Genomic DNA, 18,380 nt, shown 5'->3' with positions numbered 1-18,380 from the left:
CTTAATTTAAGGGCCCTGGCACACCAAGTGAACGGTCGGCCAAAGTTGGGCCGTGGTTGAGCGTTAGTCAGCTTAGTATTTCTGGCATGATCCGCATCATCTGCACTAATTGAACCTCGTCTGGTGTTTTTTGGCCGATTGAGCATGTTGAATCGACATGGCATAGTCAGCTTTCATCGCCGCTAGTTCTTGGTTTATAACGGAGAATTATGCACTGAATTTGAAAGCTTCTCACTGGATATCCCAGCGCTGTGATCGAGACCAGTCTGCGTTTAAACCTGTTCTGAGGTCGCGCTCCGCTGCCTATTAATGCCCGAGCTGATAAATGATCTGCGCTGTGCAGCTTAAACGAGTAGTTCTGTTTCATTTCACGTCCGTCTTGTGCAACAGAAATAGCAGTGCTTATTATTTGAGCCATGTGGTGGTGGCATCACTGCGACCTCTAGCTAAATTTAGTCACACAGCAGGTCGCAAAAGGTCTTATCCCGCTCAGACACAGATATTGCGCTCGTCAATCATGTGATATTGATTAACTATATCATGATATAAATATGAGACAAAGACTCTCTTTGACGGCACATTGACACAATATCCTCAACAAACACGTCTCCGGCGTGATGACTCAAACTGGACAAATATTCTGATCTAATATGACCTCTGACCTGTAAAGTAGCCAGAATAATAATCACACACTGTTTGTTAATTGGCCAGAGGAGAACTGGCACCCTGACTGAGCCTGGTTTCTCCCAAGGTTTTTTCTCCATTGTCATTGATGGAGTTTTGGTTCCTTGCCACTGTCGCCTTTGGCTTGCTCAGTTTGGGGACACTAAATATTCAACTATATTACTGACATCTCACATTACTGACATAATTGAGTGGAAATAAATATGTAGGCCTTATGTGGCAGCAATGCGTCACCGTAGCAGGTGACCTGTAAATGCAAAATAACTGTTTCCATTGCAGTTTTGCGAAAATTGCCTTTTTCAAATTGCCATGTGAGCGTAAAAACTTTTTGCGATATATGGGAGTTTTCGCGAAATTGACGCGTTTCCATTGGGCGTATTTACATTTCGCAACTTCAATTTGCGCAATTTGAAGGGTAATGGAAACGCGGCAAGTGTTTTCTCCAGAGCGGCTGTACAGCCGAATCAAATTCTGTTGCATCATTTTCCTGTTAGCACTTTGAAGCTGCTTTGAAACAATCTGCATTCAACACAGTCGTGTGATTTGGGAACATTACAGGTTCTGTGGTGAATCAGCTGAAAACAGCCGCGAGCATGTAAATACACGACAAGGTAAATTGGAAAACACCAATACACACACTCTAGCACAATCACAATTTACCTTGCAGCTACTAACAGTGAAGAAATATAGCGTTTGGAAGAAATGTATTTATTTAAAATGTTGCTATTATTATTTAGGCTACATTAAATATTGCAAAATATAAATCACTTTTATAATTATCATTAAATAAATAAATCATAACATTTTTACTTTGAGTAACTTGTCTGTTATTTATACCTTTTTTTGGTTGACACACACACACACACACACACACACACACACACACACACACACACACACACACACACACACACATTCATTTAAATATGGTTCATTAAAAGAATCGACTCATGACAATGATTTATTCTTATTCATGAAAATCAGACATTGCTATTGAGTTTTGGCAGGTCTCGATTTCTTCACTTTAAAATAACAAGGACGGTATTTTTTCAGAAATGTAGTGGAGTAAAAAGCTAGATGTTATGATCCTGGGCTTCTCTTTCCTTTCTCTCTGTCTCCCTCTTGTGGCCACTCACGCTCTCACTTTCACTTTACGCTCTCAGCCTCTTCATTGCTCATTATCTGTTACAGCTGTTTCCCCTTCCCGTTCTGATTCCCCCACCTGCTCCCTCTTTTCCCTTGATTATCTCAGCTTCTTATTCCCTCTACTTTCTTGTCTTGTTGTCGGATTATTGCTTCACTTTGCTAGAGAGACGCTAGTACTTTCATGCTGTCCTGTCCTGTCCTGTCCTGTCCTGTCCTGTCCTGTCCTGTCCTGTCCTGTCCTGCCTGTCTACTTGATCGTTGCCTGTTGATCTAGTGAGTTACCCTCTGCCTAAAGACTGTGTGTTCAAGCTGTGCCTATTTGCAGAGTACCTGTTCGTAGCCTGCTTGTGGCGGTCTACCTTCTCTACCACTGAGGTTTTCCCTCCGTCCTCTCTGATCTCTAAGCGATCTTTAACCAGCCGTTTGGCAAGATTCGGCACCGGCTCTGCTTACCGCCGGACTTTTCTATTCTGTTTATTTCCGAGGACTATTTCTGTTGTCAAATAAAGAACTGTGTATTGCACTCCTCCCTGGTCTTCCATCTTCCTTCAACCCATAACACTAGATACTATGCTTTTCAAAGTAGTGAAGTAAAATTCTCCCATAATAAAAATAACATAGCAAGGCATATTTATTGCATTGTCATTTAGTTCTCATGCACCCAACGTGAACCGCCCGGCACATGACCGACCTTCAATACTGAACAGTGGTGGAGCCAGAGGGGTGTCCAGGGCATCTGAGTGGCTACACTGGGTGCCACCCCAAAATTTAGATCGCTACTTTCATTTCACCTTCTACTGCATTTATTTTGATGTGCGGCACATTATTCATGCATTAACACTGAATTAACCCTAGTGAAAAAAAGTATGCTAAGTATACTTGCAGCAAGACTAATTATCAGTATACTTGAAGCGTGTTAATGATTAGCTAACTTGAAGTGTGCTATTTTGAAACAACTAATTTTATACTAAGTATATTTTTGTTGTAATTAAGTTGTATTAAAGCATAATTTTAAGTGTATTTAGTGTACTTTTATGTGCTACATTGGAACAACTTTAAGTATACTTAGTACGCTTTAAGTATAGGGACTAATTACATGCTTGATTAGTGATGTTAAATGTGCTTTATTTGTACTATAAGTATATTTTGTGTTATAAGTATACTTTATTTGTGTTATAAGTATATTTTATTTGTTTTATAAGTATATTTTGTGTTATAAGTACACTTTATTTGTGTTATAAGTTCATTACAAATTAATTACCAGTGTCTTCAGAACACACAAGCAATATACTTGTCACAAATGCTACAATTCTGTGCGTTACTCCCTTGTGTTACCTGTATCACTATTATTGGCACCCCTAGAATTGTTTATGAGTCAATTATCTCTGAAGTATATTCCCATTAATATTTATATTTTTAGCACACCAGGGTGACTAGGAACATGAAATTGTCCAGCCATGACCCCCTGTTTCAAAGGAGTATAAATATGAGGAAACACAAAGGCCAAATTCTCTCAATCATTCATCACAATGAGTAAAACCACAGAATATAGTTCTGATGTGCAGCAAAAGATTGTTGAGCTTCACAAAAGAGAAAGTGGCTGTAAGAAAATAGCTAAAGCATTGAAAATCCCCATTTCCACCATCAGGACAATAATTAAGAAGTTCCAATCAACTAAAGATGTTATGATTCTGCCTGGAATAGGACGTGTGTCTATATCGTCCTAATACACGGTGAGATGGAGAGTTTCAGTGGCCAAAGACTCTTCAAGGATCACAGATGGAGAATTGCAGAGATTAGTTGAGTCTTGGGGTCAGAACAACCCCTATATCACCACATGTTGTTTGGGAGAGATTCAAGAAAAATCGCTCATCCAAAAACAAATTTCAGCATTTTCAGTTGTCAGACACGACTGGAAATTAAAACGTGACCTGGTTCTTGTGTCAGATGAAACTATAAAAAGAGCTTTTTAGCAGCAAACACACCAGAGGGGTTTGGTGTAAATAGGGATAAAAAGTACCCCATGCCCACGGTTAAAAATAAAGCTGGATCTTTAATGTTGTGGGCCTATGTTTTGCTGGAGGTCCTGGACATCTTGTTCAGACACATGGTTTCATGGATTTTAGCAAATACCAACAGATTAAAAATCTAAACCTGACGGCCTTTGCTAGAAATCTTATAATGGGCCGTATTTGAATCTTCCCTCAGGACAAGGATCCAAAACAAACATCAAATTCAACACAAAAATGTGTCACTAAGCACAAAATGAAGCTACTGCCATAGTCATGCCTGTTCTCTGACATGAACCCTATAGAAAATGAGTGGGTGAACTGAAGAGAAGAAGCACCAACATGGAGCTGGGAATCTGAAGGATCTGGAGAGATTATGAATGGAGGAATGGGCTCTGAAATCTCTTGTCAGGTGTTCTCCAAACTCATCAGGCATTATAGGAGAAGACTCAGAGCTGTTATCTTGGGAAAAGGAGGTTGCAAAATGTATTTAATAAAAGGGTGCCAATAATTATGGCCGACGTGTTCTGGAGAAAAGCATTTATTTCGTAATGTGATTTACCCCCCCACTTCCAATTCTTTTACTTCAAGGAAAGGTTAGATTTTTGCACAAAAAAAATAATGATAGATCAAAAGGATAAACAATGGCGATTTATTTTATTTTTTATACAGCCATCTTTGGTCATATTTACCAGGGGTGCCAACACTTTTGGCCATGACTGTATCTATTGTGTGTTTTGAGGCCTTAATTTTAAAACAATTTTTTTTTAGATTTTTCAAAAACCATGCATAAGCACATACATGTTGCTTAAATATTATGGTAGCCCAGTTTGTGCTGAATGCAGTGTAATTACACTTTTGCCATTAATGTGTTTATAAGCAAATAAAAAAATCACAAATGTCAGAGCATGTCAAAACTTCTCAAGGGCCCCAAAACAGCTCAGACTCCTAGGGGTTAATAGATAATAAGGAATAATATAAATAAAGATTGCCTTTTTGTATCTTGTGCAAAGACTTGGGCACATATTTTGAACCTTAATTTTGTTCCACCCCCTACACTGCAATGTGAGCAAATCTGTGCGTCCTGTCAATCAAAGCAAACTAATTTCACACATACACTTGACAACAAAGTTTCACTTTTTTTTGTTGGTAAATGTTACTTGAAAATGTAAATATTTGGAAAATAGTTAATTGAGGGCCACAATACAAATTAAGCATACTAACCTGCTTTGGACATGAACTTAGTGCTTATACCAATCCTTGATAAAAAGCTATTCGCTTTTTCCACTTCTTCCCCCATGGTATATACAGCACCAGCTTCCACTCCATTTGATCAATTGAGTGAGAAAGTGTATTACATGCAGGTTTTATCAGAATATAACATAACATTTAAAAGAGGCAATATGAACACATTGGTGTGAAATACCTCACATTTTATGCCATGTACTTGCGCATGCATTACTGAGAGGAATGGCTTCATGTTCAGAAGATTTCTCAGTTCTGGGCAGGCCTGGCAAACTTGATTAGGTATGGCCAGTATTTGCACATGATGTCATCACAAAAGAAAGTTGCATTTTCTGTGCAGAGCTCTTTCTGCAAGTACAAGGAATATGCATAGATCTCTCTGAACATATTGAGTTCCCTCAAAAGAACACCATGCCAACAGACAGCGACTTCAATTCCTCATCCAGTTTACTGCTGGTCTTTCTGGAAAACTCTTTTGCAGCTGCAAACTCTGCAGATCCACAGACAACTTTGCCTCCCACCTACATGAAATACAAGATAATAAAAGGAAAATCTGGCATTTGAGATAGACAGAAAAAACAAGCCGATATGCCTGATTCATGAACTGTGTACACATGAATTTGAACCCAGCAAACATGCTCCTTTGGGGCCCGCATGGGCCCACTGCGGGCAGCCCACTGTGGGCCCAGATACCGGCGTGAAATGCGGGGCACGTGTGGGCCCCAGTGGGACAACCCAAAGTGTGGGTTGACTGTGGGCTGGCCTATGTGGGCACATTACGGGCAGCCCACAGAATACCCACACTCTCCCAAAAACCTGTGAAGGGCCATTGTGGCTTGGTTCTTTATACCTACAGAATACCACAATATTATTAATGCAAGAACAATTGCACTTGTTAAAAGTAGGAGTAATAAGCCAAGGTTCATGTTTTTCAAATAATTTATTTACAGACATTAATAATAATAATAATACATTGAACTTTATTTATAACAAGCAATAAACAGCCGTTTAAAACAGCAATAAAACACACACGCAGACACGCACACACGCACACACACACACACACACACACACACACACACACACACACACACACACACACACACACACACACACACACACACACACACACACACAGAGAGAGAGAACACTTAAAACACATTTAAAAGTAAATAAAACAAGTATTTTAATTGATTCATTGTATTTCCCTCACTGCAGTTCTGGCCCTTCCTTGCCGTCCCCCATCTCTGTACCCTGCATTACGGAGCCATGTTTTAATTGAGGCTTCCACCTCTCATGCAGTGGCTTGGCTGCTTTTTGTCACAGCATCTAAGTGAGAAAGAAAACAATTCAACTACAAATGTTAAAAACAAAACAAGGGTTGTGCAAAACAAGTACTGTTAAGACATTTAACCTCAGAAAGTTGTTACGTCTTTTAGCATTAAATGTGGCATCACATGGATGGGAATATGCATGGAAATTATATGCTTTTTGAGCACAGAATGTATTCTCGTCGCTTCATAACATTAAGGCTGAACCACTGGAGTCACATGGACTATTTTAACTATCTATTTATGACGTTGTTGCTTATGGAGGAGTCAGAGAGCTCTCGGATTTCATCAAAAATATCTTAATTCATGTTCTGAAGATGAACAAAGGTCTTACAGGTTTAGAACAACATGAGGGTGAATAAATAATCACAGAAGTTTTTGGTGAACTAAACTTTATAACATTGTTCATTTACACATACAGCTAACTACTGATTTTTCCTTCCTGTTTCCTTTTTTCATTCCCGTTATAAGGGCTTATCCCATATAAATATTACATACTGTACCTATAACTGCTTTGCAGACCAACATCTCCCCAAAGGCCATCTTCTGGCCAGAGCCCTTCCAGCACAATTGCTGGGCCAGTGGGGTGGTCAGCATGCAGACCAGGATTCGTTTTGTGTTGGAGGTTGGGCTTGTGCCTCCAATTGTTGCCAGATACTTTGCCTAAATTAAAGCAATAAAACATTAGTGCATTCACAAGACAGCTATAATGAAACTGTAATGAAAAAGTTCAAAACTTTATTCATTTACATGTATTTATTAATTTAGCAGGGTCTTTTTACCAAAAGCAACTTTTAAAGAGGTATTAAATACCAAATATTTAATGAAACCAAATGTACCATTGCACTGTAGCAGGCCTCCTCCTTCATTTTATTCTCGAATAACTTGAGGTCCAGTATTGTTTTCAGGGTTAAATGGACACCCTCTGGCAGGTCTACATCCGTAGAGTTTTGCTTAGTCAGTGTCAATAACAACTGCTTGATTACGGCAACCTCTTCTTTAAGGTTTGCGAGCTGACTAATTATGTGCCATTCTGTTGCTGTTGAGAGAGAGAGAGAGAGAGAGAGAGAGAGAGAGAGAGAGAGAGACAAACAGACAGACAGACAGACAGAGGGATGGACAGACAAACAAGGAGAAAGTGAGACAGTTATTGTGCAACATAATTTGCATTCTTTTGCAACGAATACAACAATATCTACTTTTCATGATACATAAATCTGAAATCAGTGCTTACGTGTAATTGGCTGCCTTCTTGAATGAGCTGGTAGTGCTTGTGGTCCTGGTAGTGCTGGTGGTCCTGATGGTCCTGGTGGGGCAGGTGGTGCTGGTGGTCCTGGTGGGGCAGGTGGTGCTGGTGGTCCTGGTGGGGCAGGTGGTGCTGGTGGTCCTGGTGGTGCTGATGGTCCTGGTGGGGCAGGTGGTGCTGGTGGTCCTGGTGGGGCAGGTGGTGCTGGTGGTCCTGGTGGTGCTGATGGTCCTGGTGGTGCTGGTGGTCCTGGTGGTGCTGGTGGTCCTGGTGGTGCTGATGGTCCTGGTGGGGCAGGTGGTGCTGGTGGTCCTGGTGGGGCAGGTGGTGCTGGTGGTCCTGGTGGTGCTGATGGTCCTGGTGGTGCTGGTGGTCCTGGTGGTGCTGATGGTACTGGTGGGGCAGGTGGTCCTGATGGTCCTGGTGGGGCAGGTGGTGCTGATGGTCCTGGTGGTGCTGGTGGTCCTGATGGTCCTGGTGGGGCAGGTGGTGCTGGTGGTGCTGATGGTCCTGGTGGTGCTGGTGGTCCTGGTGGTGCTGGTGGTCCTGATGGTCCTGGTGGGGCAGGTGGTGCTGGTGGTCCTGGTGGTGCTGGTGGTCCCTGTGGTGCTGATGGTCCTGGTGGGGCAGGTGGTCCTGGTGGTCCTGGTGGGGCAGGTGGTCCTGATGGTCCTGGTGGGGCAGGTGGTGCTGGTGGTCCTGGTGGGGCAGGTGGTCCTGGTGGGGCAGGTGGTCCTGATGGTCCTGGTGGGGCAGGTGGTGCTGATGGTCCTGGTGGGGCAGGTGGTGCTGGTGGTCCTGGTGGGGCAGGTGGTCCTGATGGTCCTGGTGGGGCAGGTGGTGCTGGTGGTGCTGGTGGTCCTGGTAGTGCTTGTGGTTTTGGTGGTGCTGGTGGTCCTGGTGGTGCTGATGGTCCTGGTGGGGCAGGTGGTACTGGGGGAACTGACGGGGCTGGTGAAGATGGTTCAGATGGTGGGGACAGTGGGGATAGTGGGGATGATGGAACCGGTATAGAGCGTTTTTTTGGTGTAATGGTGTCTTCTTCAGAAGAGTTATAGTCAGGGTACCTTGAGTTTGGTCTGTTGTAAATAAAAATAAATAAAATGCTACAATCAAAACTTCATCATAATGAAATACCTTATTTATAATTGCACACTGTTCATAGCATAACTTTGTGTTAGCAATTAATGGTGCACTATGTAAATTTTGGTGCTCTAGCAGTTAATAAACAAAACTTGGAAAAACATTGTAGCTACTTCTCTCTACGTCTCAGTCATGCAGGTACTGCACCCGCTCTAAAATAGTCAGAATATAAACACTTAGGCATACCGTAGTGATTAAGACTAAGACAACACATGGTTTGGAAGATGGATTCATGATGTACTCTCTCAAATTTTGAGAGAAATCTGATGTTGAAATCTGAAATTTCCCACTCTACATTCCTATGTGAACTTACTCCTGTGTAAGTTTTATAATTATTGTGGAAAAAAAATTACACTCACTTCCTTTTCCGATTAAATTTTCCCAGCATGCTGTCATTTTCTGAGTTGAGACAGGAGGATGTCTCTGCCTTTTTAGCCTTCTGTCTTGCTTTCTCATAATCTGCTACAGAACAAGAAATATACACAGTTTAATGACCGTGAAATGTGAACTGAACATATGTCAGCATATTTCTAAAAATTAAAATTTCTTAAGGTACCGTTAGATACACATGGTGAAACTAAATATTAAAAGCTTTTACCTAAGTTTGTTAGACTTTCAACAAATGGTCACAATGTTCAAACAACACATCTATGATTGATGCATTACAGTAAACAGCTGTCTGTGGATTCATTGACTTCTAAATAATATACACAAATGCTTTATACTTCCTGCTACTTCCTGCTTCGCTACTGTTCGGACGCTCTTGCTTACTGCTCCGCGCTTTGCTCTATCGCTTCTATATTTTACAACTTCAGCAAATCAGCACATTGCTCAAACGACAAAGCTTGACTCCAATGATAAAATTAGAAACTCTGGTGACTGAATTCCTAAACAAAAAGCGGAATATTTCAACCGACCAGCCTCCCACTGCCTTCAGCTTACATTCCGGAGAAGGGAAAACACAGCTGCCTACATTCAAAAGGATAAGAAAATGCCTCTTCTAGAATCTACTTGCTGCACAAACTGCCACAGACTTTTACAAAGGATTGCAGTTCTTGAAACAAAGTTATTTGCGGAACCATCCAACCAGACGAATCACACAGCAGAGCTTCATCATGATCGCCCTCTGCACACTGCCGGTGAGTCCCATAAATGTAGTGCTACTCAACATGTAGAGAAACAAGTAACTGATCAACACACTAATCAATGGAACAAACAGGGAGCAAGACCCAAAGGCACTCGAGACATCAGATTGTCACGAACATCACATATTGCCGCATTAGCATGCTCTACCCCAGACACAAGGATTGCAAACACTAGTTTTCTACCACCAAATATACATCTTGAAAACAGATTTGAAGTGCTAATGAATGTGGGTGAGGAATCCCCAAACGTGATAAATGTGACCGAACACAGATTGAATCAGCCCGCAGCTAACACTGATGCTAACAGGCGCTCAAGGTCGAGCAGACAGCGGCCCTCAGCTCAGAGCGCAGCCGAGCCCAGGACTCTCATAGTGGGGGACTCAACAATCAGAAACATTAGCAGCAGGGATACAACTACATGCTGCCTTCCACAAGCAACAGTTTCTGATGTAAACAGGGAACTTAAGAACATTCTGATGAAACACAAGACTGCAAATCGACTTATCATTCATGTGGGAAAGAACGATATTCAGAGAGAGGAGTCAGAACTTCTAAAGAGGGATTTTAATGAACTTTTTGAAACACTTATAAAACTGAAAGTTCATCAGTGGACCACTTCCAGCAAAAGGAACAAATAGGTTCTCACGGCTACTTGGGCTTAATACATGGCTGCAAAAAACCTGCAACATGAAGGGAGTGAACTTTATCGACAACTTTAATCTCTTCTGGAGTCAGAGACAACTGTTTACATCAAATGGCCTCCACCCAAACAAACTCGGTGCAAGAGTGCTAAAGGACAATATTTATTTTTCCCTTCATCATCCTTCAGCTGTGTGTGCTAACCCACTCAACCTGGATGGCACACACACACCAGTACAGAGTATGGACGATCACAGGACTTCATTTCAGCATCTGAATGGACATGCGGTTGATACACCCCACAAGGACAATGATAACACCACGCAGCCACAACAACCACTGCTCATGGACACACTCCCAGCTGAGCCCCGCCCTCAGAGCTCACCACAGATAGACTGTGACGGATTAGAACTGCTCCAAATGACACAGATCGAGGCACTAAACAGTAACATCTCAGCCCATACTGTGGAGTCTGTGGAGGCACTGGTAAAAATGGGGACCATCAGGGGTGAGACTGGTGAACTTTTACAACTTATATGTGGTATAAGCAATAGGCTGGAAGAAATGTCTATATCACGCCTTGAACCGGACGATAACATATTGCAGCTTCCGGTAACACCAGAGAAACAGCCCCCCTCACCAGACATGTTATTCCGCTCTACAGCATCCCCGCCTCTGAGCTTCACAGAGAAAATGGATTTTGTTTATACTGGAAACAGACAATCATACTCGATCGCTGCGAGCCCCCAGATATCAACCAAAAAGCGTCAAGGCCCACAACCACCAAAGACTGTGGGCCCAGCTCACTCTGCCCCTCCTCCTGTGAGATTTCTTCGGTCACAACGCCATGGCACACACCCTCCTCCATCTGCACCAAAAACAACTGATACCAGCTCTCAGTGACGTGTTCTGGGTCCTCGCAACGTCAACAGCAATCTTATCAAATGTTTACAAAACAAGCGTGAGCCCAGTGTGCCTCTATCTTTCTCTATTTCTGTTCTGTTACGTGATAGAAAGTCCAAGGCTTTCTCAGGCCGTATGGCAAACCCGTCTAATCTGCTGCCTCTTAATTGTCAAACTAAGATTACTATGGGGGAAAAAATTAAAATTAATACTGTTAAATTAGCACTCTTAAACATCCGTTCACTTAAAAACAAATCATTTCTAGTCAACGACTTAATATCCACAAACAACCTAGATTTTTTGCTTCTAAATGAAACGTGGCTAGAAGACAGCTACAGTGCAACAGTCCTCAATGAAACAGCCCCTCCTAACTTTACTTTTATGAGTGTCTGCAGACCAGTCAGAAGGGGCGGGGGGGTCGCTGCTCTATTTAAAGATGTTTATCAATGTAAGCAAGTATCATTTGGTGACTATTTGTCTCTAGAATATCTGGGCATTGTGCTAAAAGGTGCACCACGCATCCTGCTTATCATTATTTATAGGCCTCCGAAATATTCTCCGGCCTTTATTGATGACTTTACAGAGCTGTTATCAGCAATCTCATCTGAGTATGACTGTTTTGCTATTGCTGGGGATTTTAACATTCACATTGACAATGCTGAATCCAGTACAACAAAAGATCTCATGACTGTTCTTAACACTTTTGATTTGACACAACATGTACACCGACCCACACATGATTGTGGACACACTCTAGATTTACTTATCAGTAAGGGTCTAAATATTTCATCAATAGTTATTAAGGATGTAGCACTGTCTGATCATTTCTGTATTTTCTTTGATATATCAATCTCTCCTGCCATTGAAACTAGATCTGTCTCTATCAAAAAGAGATGCTTAAATGAGAACACTAGTGTGCTGTTTATGAAGGCTATATCTCTAACACCAAGCATATCTGCAGATTCTGTTGATTTTCTCCTTGACTCTTTTAACTCAAAAGTTAAGAGTGTAATTGATGATATTGCTCCTGTAAAAGTCAGAAAAAAGAGTGGCAAACAAAAAGCACCTTGGAGAAACTCAACAGCAGTGCAATTAATGAAAAGACAATGCAGGAAATCGGAACGCATGTGGCGAAAGACAAAACTTGTAGTCCATTACAACATCTATAAAGACAGTCTTCGTGCTTTCAATGTGGAACTAGGCAAAGCTAGACAGACCTTCTTTTCAAATATTATAAACAGAAACATAAACAACACGCACACTCTTTTTGCTACTGTAGAGAGACTAACAAACCCCCCGAGTCACATTCCCAGTGAAATGCTCTCAGACAGCAAATGTAGTGAGTTTGCTTCCTTCTTCTCCGAGAAAATCATTAATATCAGAAATGCGATCAGCACATCCTTGAGTTGCTCTGAGGTGAGTCAGATCAGACCACAACCTCAGAAAATTATTATTACTGATTTTGAAGCAATTGATGGTAAAATTTTAGAAGAAACGGTACAGCACCTTAAAACATCAACCTGCGCCCTTGACACACTCCCCACTTCTTTTTTCAAAAGTGTGTTTAACTGTTTAGAAGCAGATCTCCTAGAAGTGGTAAACTCCTCACTTCTTTCTGGGACTTTTCCAAACTCCCTTAAAACTGCAGTAGTAAAGCCTCTCCTTAAAAAGAGAAATCTGGATAACTCCATATTGAGCAACTACAGACCAATCTCAAATCTCCCCTTCATAGGCAAGATCATTGAAAAAGTTGTTTTCAGTCAGCTGAACAAATTCTTGAACTCAAACGGATACTTTGACAATTTTCAATCTGGTTTCCGACCAAATCACAGCACAGAGACAGCGCTCATAAAGATTATAAATGATATTCGCCTCAATACAGATACAGGCAAAACATCGATTCTGGTACTACTGGACCTCAGTGCTGCATTCGACACTGTTGACCACAAAATACTTCTTGACAGGCTAGAAAATTGGGTTGGGCTTTCTGGAATGGTCCTCAAATGGTTCAGGTCATACTTAGAAGGGAGAGGTTATTATGTGAGTATAGGTGACCATAAGTCTGAGTGGACATCCATGACATACGGAGTCCCACAAGGGTCAATTCTTGCACCACTCCTATTCAATCTGTATATGCTGCCACTCAGCCAAATAATGAAAAATAACAAAATGGCTTACCACAGCTATGCTGACGACACCCAGATCTACTTAGCCCTATCACCTAATGACTACAGCCCCATTGACTCTCTATGTAAATGCATTGATGAAGTTAACAGTTGGATGTGCCAAAACTGTCTTCAGTTAAACAAAGACAAAACTGAAATTACTACATTAGGAAACAAAGATGAAATTCTCAAGGTGAATGCATATCTTGAGGCTAAAGGCCTGAAATCAAAAAATCAAGTCAGGAATCTTGGTGTGATTTTGGAGTCAGACCTGAGTTTCAGTAGTCATGTCAAAGCAATAACTAAATCAGCTTACTATCATCTTACAAATATTGCAAGAATTAGAAGCTTTATTTCCAGGCAAGACTTAGAGAAACTCGTTCATGCTTTTATCACCAGCAGGGTGGATTATTGTAATGGTCTTCTCACTGGCCTTCCCAAAAAGACCATTAGAAAGCTGCAGCTCATACAGAACGCTGCTGCCAGGATCCTGAGCAGAACCAGAAAATATGACCATATCACACCAGTCCTCAGGTCTTTACACTGGCTTCCAGTTACATTTAGGATCGATTTTAAAGTACTACTACTTGTATATAAATCACTAAATGACCTAGGACCTCAATACATTGCAGATATGCTGATTAAATACAAACCCAACAGATCACTCAGATCATCAGGATCAAGTCAACTAGAAATACCAAGGGTTCACTCAAAGCAAGGAGAGTCTGCGTTTAGCTATTATGCCAGCCGTAGCTGGAACCAGCTTCCTGAACAGATCAGATGTGCTCCAACAGTAGCCACTTTCAAATCCAGACTCAAAACACATCTGTGCAGCTGTGCATTTACTGAATGAGCACTGTGCCACTGTATGTCCGACTAATTGCACCTTATCTTATGCATTTACTCAATGTGCTCTGTGCTTTGTCCGAACTGCTTGCACTTTAATTATGTTTCATTTTAACCCTGTTTTTTTTTCGTTTTTAATTATACTTTTATTTTTAATTATTTTTTATTTTGTTAAGGCTGTCTGGGTGGAAGAGGTTGAGAGACGGGGGAGCTTAAACAGTTATTGTGGTTCGAGTCCACATAGTTATCCTCAATTTAGACCCCGACGTGATGTCTCTGATCAGGTAAGACATGAATTTGGTTTTGACTACCTGATTAGTGGCATCACTGAATAAATGTTATTGTGGTTCGAGTCCACATAGGTGCGAGGACGATCCGTTTAGATCCGCTCTGACGGATAGATCTGTATAGCCTTGGTAAGAGGAAGGACCGTGTAGATCCGCTCTGACGGTCGAACAAAGTAGATAGCCCTGGTGTTCCGGTCCAGGAAGATTTGTCTGTAAGGGTAATGTTTAAATGCACAGTTACCTGACAAATATTTTTGGAGTACTCGCTCTGGTGCGAGGAAGACCCGTTTAGATCTGCTCTGGCGGGTAAAACATCTAGTGAACACCCTCAAGTTAGGCCAAGAAGATTTGTCTGTAAGGGTACTGTCTAAACGCACAGTTACCTGACAAATATTTTTAAAGTAAACCTGACTCTCCATTTTCTTCCACCCCAGATAGGATTTCGTCTTTATTTTTATTTCCTTTTAATTCCTTTTATAACTATTATACTATATATATATTTATTTTATTCACTTATAACTATTTTAACTTCATTTCTGTGTAAAGCACTTTGAATTGCCACTGTGTATGAAATGTGCTATACAAATAAACTTGCCTTGCCTTGCCTTGCCTCATCATCTCTACTCTCCAGAGACTGAACTCATGTTTATATGATGAACTGAGTCTCTATCAGCTCTAGTTCAGTCTCAGTAACACTCAACACTAGCACTACACACTAATAATGAACACTAGAGAGTGTGATAAAGCTCAGTTTCTCTCATCATCTCTACTCTCCAGAGACTGAACTCATGTTTATATGATGAACTGAGTCTCTATCAGCTCTAGTTCAGTCTCAGTAACACTCAACACTAGCACTACACACTAATAATGAACACTAGAGAGTGTGATAAAGCTCAGTTTCTCCATCATCTCTACTCTCCAGAGACTGAACTCATGTTTATATGATGAACTGAGTCTCTATCAGCTCTAGTTCAGTCTCAGTAACACTCAACACTAGCACTACACACTAATAATGAACACTAGAGAGTGTGATAAAGCTCAGTTTCTCTCATCATCTCTACTCTCCAGAGACTGAACTCATGTTTATATGATGAACTGAGTCTCTATCAGCTCTAGTTCAGTCTCAGTAACACTCAACACTAGCACTAGCACACTAATAATGAACACTAGAGAGTGTGATAAAGCTCAGTTTCTCTCATCATCTCTACTCTCCAGAGACTGAACTCATGTTTATATGATGAACTGAGTCTCTATCAGCTCTAGTTCAGTCTCAGTAACACTCAACACTAGCACTACACACTAATAATGAACACTAGAGAGTGTGATAAAGCTCAGTTTCTCCATCATCTCTACTCTCCAGAGACTGAACTCATGTTTATATGATGAACTGAGTCTCTATCAGCTCTAGTTCAGTCTCAGTAACACTCAACACTAGCACTACACACTAATAATGAACACTAGAGAGTGTGATAAAGCTCAGTTTCTCCATCATCTCTACTCTCCAGAGACTGAACTCATGTTTATATGATGAACTGAGTCTCTATCAGCTCTAGTTCAGTCTCAGTAACACTCAACACTAGCACTACACACTAATAATGAACACTAGAGAGTGTGATAAAGCTCAGTTTCTCCATCATCTCTACTCTCCAGAGACTGAACTCATGTTTATATGATGAACTGAGTCTCTATCAGCTCTAGTTCAGTCTCAGTAACACTCAACACTAGCACTACACACTAATAATGAACACTAGAGAGTGTGATAAAGCTCAGTTTCTCTCATCATCTCTACTCTCCAGAGACTGAACTCATGTTTATATGATGAACTGAGTCTCTATCAGCTCTAGATCAGTCTCAGTAACACTCAACACTAGCACTACACACTAATAATGAACACTAGAGAGTGTGATAAAGCTCAGTTTCTCCATCATCTCTACTCTCCAGAGACTGAACTCATGTTTATATGATGAACTGAGTCTCTATCAGCTCTAGTTCAGTCTCAGTAACACTCAACACTAGCACTACACACTAATAATGAACACTAGAGAGTGTGATAAAGCTCAGTTTCTCTCATCATCTCTACTCTCCAGAGACTGAACTCATGTTTATATGATGAACTGAGTCTCTATCAGCTCTAGATCAGTCTCAGTAACACTCAACACTAGCACTACACACTAATAATGAACACTAGAGAGTGTGATAAAGCTCAGTTTCTCTCATCATCTCTACTCTCCAGAGACTGAACTCATGTTTATATGATGAACTGAGTCTCTATCAGCTCTAGTTCAGTCTCAGTAACACTCAACACTAGCACTACACACTAATAATGAACACTAGAGAGTGTGATAAAGCTCAGTTTCTCCATCATCTCTAATCTCCAGAGACTGAACTCATGTTTATATGATGAACTGAGTCTCTATCAGCTCTAGTTCAGTCTCAGTAACACTCAACACTAGCACTAAACACTAATAATGAACACTAGAGAGTGTGATAAAGCTCAGTTTCTCTCATCATCTCTACTCTCCAGAGACTGAACTCATGTTTATATGATGAACTGAGTCTCTATCAGCTCTAGTTCAGTCTCAGTAACACTCAACACTAGCACTACACACTAATAATGAACACTAGAGAGTGTGATAAAGCTCAGTTTCTCCATCATCTCTAATCTCCAGAGACTGAACTCATGTTTATATGATGAACTGAGTCTCTATCAGCTCTAGTTCAGTCTCAGTAACACTCAACACTAGCACTAAACACTAATAATGAACACTAGAGAGTGTGATAAAGCTCAGTTTCTCTCATCATCTCTACTCTCCAGAGACTGAACTCATGTTTATATGATGAACTGAGTCTCTATCAGCTCTAGTTCAGTCTCAGTAACACTCAACACTAGCACTACACACTAATAATGAACACTAGAGAGTGTGATAAAGCTCAGTTTCTCCATCATCTCTAATCTCCAGAGACTGAACTCATGTTTATATGATGAACTGAGTCTCTATCAGCTCTAGTTCAGTCTCAGTAACACTCAACACTAGCACTACACACTAATAATGAACACTAGAGAGTGTGATAAAGCTCAGTTTCTCTCATCATCTCTACTCTCCAGAGACTGAACTCATGTTTATATGATGAACTGAGTCTCTATCAGCTCTAGTTCAGTCTCAGTAACACTCAACACTAGCACTAGCACACTAATAATGAACACTAGAGAGTGTGATAAAGCTCAGTTTCTCTCATCATCTCTACTCTCCAGAGACTGAACTCATGTTTATATGATGAACTGAGTCTCTATCAGCTCTAGTTCAGTCTCAGTAACACTCAACACTAGCACTACACACTAATAATGAACACTAGAGAGTGTGATAAAGCTCAGTTTCTCCATCATCTCTACTCTCCAGAGACTGAACTCATGTTTATATGATGAACTGAGTCTCTATCAGCTCTAGTTCAGTCTCAGTAACACTCAACACTAGCACTACACACTAATAATGAACACTAGAGAGTGTGATAAAGCTCAGTTTCTCCATCATCTCTACTCTCCAGAGACTGAACTCATGTTTATATGATGAACTGAGTCTCTATCAGCTCTAG

The 18,380-nt window shown here is 41.0% G+C and overlaps 1 pseudogene across 1 annotated transcript in view; it reads left to right on the top strand.

Moving 5' to 3' along the window:
* Positions 1 to 18,380, top strand: part of LOC307143792 — an 838,852-nt pseudogene that overhangs the window by 1,560 nt on the left and 818,912 nt on the right. The window lies entirely within an intron of this gene.

Source organism: Gobio gobio (genome assembly GCF_949357685.1).
Source record: "Gobio gobio genome assembly, chromosome: 1".
Classification (NCBI taxonomy): Eukaryota; Metazoa; Chordata; class Actinopteri; order Cypriniformes; family Gobionidae; genus Gobio; species Gobio gobio.
The sequence above is the reverse complement of the archived record's forward strand: the minus strand, read 5'-3'. Positions and strand labels throughout refer to the sequence as shown.